Genomic DNA, 6,430 nt, shown 5'->3' on the forward strand with positions numbered 1-6,430 from the left:
CACTCACCAGATCCAGCAGGCTCTTCTTTATTGCAAAGTATAATACTCACATCCAGTATAGGGGGAGACACAATCTGATGGCAGTTTACAGTTACGAGACAACAGCCGTTTCGCACTCGCTAGTGCTTCATTGAGGCCCCATCGGGTATCGGTTTAACAAGGTCAACACAGCAACAGGTGAAACAACCAGCAAGAAGGATTTCTCTGCGTACAGGCTATTGATTCGAGAAACTGAATAGAATAGGAAACTGTAGGCGATTATTCCATCAGTATGCGAAAATTTTGAGGGGGAGTCTTCTATTTATTTGTTATCATTGTCTAGGCGGTCTAAGCAGGAAGACCGGGGAATTCTGGGTACTTAGCCAATATACAATGAAAAGTAAAACAGTCCACTCACCAGTTTTTGGAAAACCGTATTAACAGTTCGTAGGTGGGGAGCTTCCAGATAAAATCCTGTATTAGAAAATCATTAAAAGCTTGAGGAAAAAAAGAAAAAGCATGAAAAAAATTAACAAAAATAAAACACAAACGAAATGCCAATGCATTTCGATCAGTTAACTGATCGTAAGTCATGATTAAAGGAGAACTGTGGTGAAACATTTTTAATTTCCCTTGTGCCCGGGCTGCAAAAACTGAAACAACTAACTTTAACTCACCATCCTATGTTCCCCCGTTGCTACGATATCAACATCCCAGTCCTCTGGTGCTGGTCTTCTTCCTTCTTATGGTGACTCATACTGCGCTTAGCGTATCACTGTCCGCATCGATTTCCCGCCTCGGCCAGTGATAGGCTGAGTGTAGTGTCATGTAAGGAGCCAGGGCAGCACATGACAGTGCTCTCAGCCGGAAGCAGGAAGAAGACCAGCACAGGAGGACCGGGACGCCGATATCGGCGCAACGTAGGATGGTGAGTTAAAATTAGTTTTTTTTTGTTTTTGCAGCCCGGGCACAGGGGAAATGAAAAATGCTTCACCACAGTTCTCCTTTAAGATCAGATTCTTTATAGAAGTAGATAGAAGAGGCACTCACTGTGTCTGTGATGTACGGATCTTTATTCCTTTAAGTGCATAAAATACAGCGGACCAGGTAGGACGCCACAGAACAGAACTGTAGTGACAGCAGCTGTTTCACATCAACGGATGCTTCATCAGACTAACAAAACCACCTCTGTGAGGAAGTATATAAAGCTCTCAACCCATGTGACTTCAGGTGGGTTGTACAAAAATGCTAAACATTAACGTCACGCCATGCCCCCTACATTCATGTCTATGGGAGGGGGCATGACGGCTGTCATGCCCCCTCCCCATAGACATGAATGGAGGGCGCGTGGCGCGATGTCCCCAGTCCCGGAAACTCGGAGGTTTCCGAAACTGGAGATGCAGCACCCGCATAGAATGCGGGTGCTGCAGGGAGATCGCGGGGGGGTCTCAGCAGCAGGCCCCCCTTGATCAGACATCTTATCCCCTATACTTTGGATATGGGATTAGATGTTTTTGACTGGAATACCGCTTTAATCTTGGGGCACCTTTGCCCGTTTTCAGGGAATACAAGGATCGGATTGTGCATCCAATGTAAAAACATCCACATGGACACACGATCGCATACACTGGCCCTTTAGTGCGGCAGCATATGCAATCGCGTGTCTCAATCAATGTTGGAACCCAGTGGAATAGGTGGGCAAAATGTGGATTTCACTCCACCCCTGAAATTTTGAACTGTAATATGGCTTTCAAAATCATCCCCAACAGATCCATTAAATCATATAAACATTCTATTTCTGCTGGTGTGGTGTTGCGCATTGCACAAAAACATTTCTTGTGAAATTTGCAAGTTTCTGACTACTTATAAAATGTGTTCAATGTGCTGCCCATTGTGTTGGATTGTCAATGCAACCCTCTTCTCCCACTCTTCACACACTGATAGCAACACCGCAGGAGAAATGCTAGCACAGGCTTCCAGTATCCGTATAAACTGCTATATACTACTATATACACCGCAGGAGAAATGCTAGCACAGGCTTCCAGTATCCGTATACACTGCTATACACTACTATATACACCGCAGGAGAAATGCTAGCACAGGCGTCCAGTATCCGTATACACTGCTATATACTACTATATACACCGCAGGAGAAATGCTAGCACAGGCTTCCAGTATCCGTATACACTGCTATACACTACTATATACACCGCAGGAGAAATGCTAGCACAGGCTTCCAGTATCCGTATACACTGCTATATACTACTATATACACTGCAGGAGAAATGCTAGCACAGGCTTCCAGTATCCGTATACACTGCTATACACTACTATATACACTGCAGGAGAAATTCTAGCACAGGCTTCCAGTATCCGTAGTTTCAGGTGCTGCAGAATGGGCAAAACAAAAATTGGAACAGGACCCTCAGTTTACGCAGAAGATTTTGTTCAGTAATGAGGAAACTTTTATGTGAATGGTGAAGTTAACAAACAAAACCACCGCTATTGGTCTGACACCAACCCACATTGGATAGATCCCTCCAAGACTGTTGGAACACAAAAATTGATGGTATTGTGTGGTATATGGGGTACAAAGATAGTGGGGCCATTCTTCATCAATGGAAACCTCAAGGCCACTGGATGTGTGAAATTGTTACATGATGATGTGTTTCCCTCTTTATGCACTGAAGCTGCACGTTCCCTGAGTTTTTCAAGCAAGATGGTGACCACCACATTATGGGTGTCAGGTCCGAGCATTCCTAGATGAACAGTTTCCTGGAAAGTGGATTGGTCGTCGTGGGCCAGTTGAATGGCCCCCAAGGTCTCCCGATCTGACCCCCTTAGACTTTTATCTTTGGGGTCATCTGAAGGCAATTGTCTATGCTGTGAAGATACGAGATGTGCAGCACCTGAATCTATGGATACTGGAAGCCTGTGCTAGCATTTCTCCTGCGGTGTATATAGTAGTATATAGCAGTGTATACGGATACTGGAAGCCTGTGCTAGCATTTCTCCTGCGGTGTATATAGTAGTATATAGCAGTGTATACAGATACTGGAAGCCTGTGATAGCATTTCTCCTGCTGTGTATATAGTAGAATATAGCAGTGTATACGGATACTGGAAGCCTGTGCTAGCATTTCTCCTGCGGTGTATATAGTAGTATATAGCAGTGTATAGGATACTGGAAGCCTGTGCTAGCATTTCTCCTGCGGTGTATATAGTAGTATACAGCAGTGTATACGGATACTGGAAGCCTGTGCTAGCATTTCTCCTGCTGTGTATATAGTAGTATATAGCAGTATATAGAGAAGAGGGTTGCATTGACAATCCAACACAATGGGCAGCACATTGAACACATTTTATAAGTGGTCAGAAACTTGTAAAATAACTCATGAAAGAATAAAATTACCTTAAAACCAAGCACATCATTGTTTTTCTTGTGAAATTCCCAATAAGTTTTATGTGTCACATGACCCTCTTCCTATTGAAAAAACAAAAGTTGGATTTAAAATGGCCAACTTCAAAATGGCGGCCATGGTCATCACCCATCTTGAAAAGTTTCCCACCTCACATATACTAATGTGCCACAAACAGGAAGTTAATATCACCAACCATTCCCATTTTATTAAGGTGCATCCATATAAATGGCCCACCCTGTAGAATGTCTATATGATTTAATGATCTGTTGGGCAACAAAGTCATGGAGGATGACCCTGAAAGCCATATTACGGTTAAAAATTTCAGTGAAATCCACGTTTTGCAGGCTTTGGTTTACCCAAAAGATCCCCCTAATTTGTCAATAGAAGAACGTCGTGCACTGGATAAACTCAAAGGTAACGACAAAATTGTAATGAAAAATTTGACAAAGGGGAAATATTGTGGCATTAACCAAAGCCTACTATATGCAGGAAGCTATGCGTTGATTAACACGGAAATATAGGAAATTACCTGGTAATCCCATTCCTAAACTGACTGAAAAACTAAGATCTCACCTAATAATTTACATGGAAAAAGGCATCATCTCAGAAAAAATAGCCACACAACTGCTCCCACCCACTCCGAAAACCCCTCAGTAGTACTTTTTGCTTAAAGGGGTTTTCCACCATAAGGTGATTTTAGTACGTACCTGGCAGACAGTAATGGACATGCTTAGGAAGGATCTGTGCTTATCTTGGGGATAAATGGCTATGTTGTGAGATTACCATAACACTGTGGCTAGCTTTTTGTGAACTTGTATTTCCTGTTTCAGTTTTCTTTTTTTTTTTTTACTACAAATCCCACAATTCCATTTTCCTCCCTCCCACACATCAGCCACCCCACCCATTGAAACATAAATGAGCTGCATCCATTCAAAAGACCTGTGGTTTTCAATCAGGGTGCCATCAGCTGTTGCATTAGTTGCAGATTGATCTCTCTCCCACCAAGCGATCGCTCCACCCATTGAAGCAGACAGACTCCCTGCCATCAGCTGACTAGTGAGTCAGGTCTCGGCCGCATTGCAACCTGGGAAAAATCTGAGACAACAGTCATTTTGTATGCTGATAAAAATAAATAGTGGGGTGAAAATCACAGAAGAATTTTGAGAAAACTGTCACACACAGGTACAGACACTAAATTATGAACTACACTAACTTTACAGCCCCTGTAGCATAGTCAAATAAAAAAAATTCCTGGAATACCCATCGTGTCCGGGATAGGATCGGTCACCGAGCCGCTGTCGAGGTTTGTGGACTGGGTCTTGAGACCACTGGTAAAAGAAATCCTCACTTTGGCACAAGATACAAGTGATTTTTTTCTACGTACATTGGAACAAGTGACCTGGCCAGAACACTTTATTTTTGCCTCTGTTGACGTGGAGCCCCTCTACACAAGCATCCCCCACAATCTGGAGGTTGCTTGTACGGAGGAGCTCCTGGTCGACATGGCGAAAAAGTAGAAAGTTTATAAATTTTTTGTTAGAAGGATTGCATGTAATAACACGCATCAAAAGAGTGCAGGTTTATCACGCACCACCCATACTCCTGAAGTGCCTTATAATATTTACTATTTATTAATGTGGAATACATGCACATTCCACCTTTATTCGTTTGTGCCTCAAAATGACATGAAATTTTCCCCAGATGTTGGTAACAACTCAAGTAATCCATATGTACCAAGAAACCAAAACAAATAAGCTCAGAAATGAGTTATGTGTAATAATGTGAAATGACACAGGGAAAAGGTATTAAAAACATAAAGAAAGGGAGGTGCAAAAAGGCATGGAAAGCCAAGACAACAGCTGAAATCTGTCGATAATTAAAAAGCAATCCAGACCCTTGTCAGTGCAAATTATCATCAGGTGGTTCAGTCCCAACTGATGCCCTACAAAAATGTCTTATTGCCAAGGTGTCACACAAGACACATCTCATGATGGGTGAAAGCAATAGTGATGAGTGGCAGGGGCCATATTCGAATTTGCGATATTTCGCGAATATATTGATGATTATTTGTCCTATGTTCGCAAAATTCGCTATGTTCGTTCACTTTTTTTTTCATGCAAAAATTTGCATGAAAAATTTGCATAAACAATTTGCATGTGAAAAAATAACAAAAATCATTTAACCATACATTTACCTCAGTCAGGTCCTTCTCACAAGATGTCTGACAGAAGAGTGAGAAGAAGAATCGGAAGAGTTGTCCAAGAACCAAGGACACTTGTGGGGAGGTTTAAAAAGATCTGGAATTAGCAGGTATTGTTGTCTCAAAGAAACAGTAAGTAATGCATTCCACCGCCATCGCCTGTATGCTGAATACAAAACATGTCGAAGCTTTTTCACAATTAAATAAGCAGTCTGGTTGCTATGGGCAACTGCCCCACTTGACTAAACTGAACTGTTTGGATGCCATAATACACAACCTGTTTGGAGGAGAAATGGCGCTGCAGATCACCCTAAAAACACCATACCAATAGTAAAGTTTGTAGGTGGGAATATCATGGTGTGGGGCGGCTTCTCCGCAAATGGTACTGGCAAACTTCACATAATTGATGGAAGGATGAATGGGCAAATTTACCGAGACATTATTGACAAAAATCTATTGCCATCTACCAGGATGAAGATGAAACGAGGGTGGACAATTCAGCAAGACAATTGGGTGAGATTTATCAAAACCTGTGCCGAGGAAAACTTGCCCATAGTAACCAATCAGCTTGCTTCTTTTATCTTCAGGAAGCCCTGTAAAAAATGAAAGAAGCGATCTGATTGGTTGCTATAGGCAACTGGAAAACTTTTCCTCTGCACCGGTTTTGATAAATCTCCCCCATAGACTTCTTCAATGATCCCAAACACACAGCCAAGGAAACTCTCAAATTGTTTCAAAGAAAGAAAATAGAGCTGACTTATAGCCCGTTGAAAATCTAAGAAAACAACTGAAGTTCATGATTCATAGAAGAGGCCCACAGAACCTTCAGG

The 6,430-nt window shown here is 42.2% G+C and overlaps 1 protein-coding gene across 1 annotated transcript in view; it reads right to left on the bottom strand.

Moving 5' to 3' along the window:
- RFX4 (regulatory factor X4) overlaps nt 1-480 on the bottom strand; it is an 84,747-nt gene extending 84,267 nt beyond the window's left edge. Inside the window, exon 1 of the mRNA XM_056517310.1 lies at nt 8-480. The gene's annotated coding sequence lies outside the window, so the exon portion shown is untranslated. The remainder of the gene's footprint in view (nt 1-7) is intronic.
- Nucleotides 481-6,430: the final 5,950 nt, after the last annotated feature.

The sequence above is a fragment of the Hyla sarda genome, chromosome 4 (assembly GCF_029499605.1).
Source record: "Hyla sarda isolate aHylSar1 chromosome 4, aHylSar1.hap1, whole genome shotgun sequence".
NCBI lineage: Eukaryota > Metazoa > Chordata > Amphibia > Anura > Hylidae > Hyla > Hyla sarda.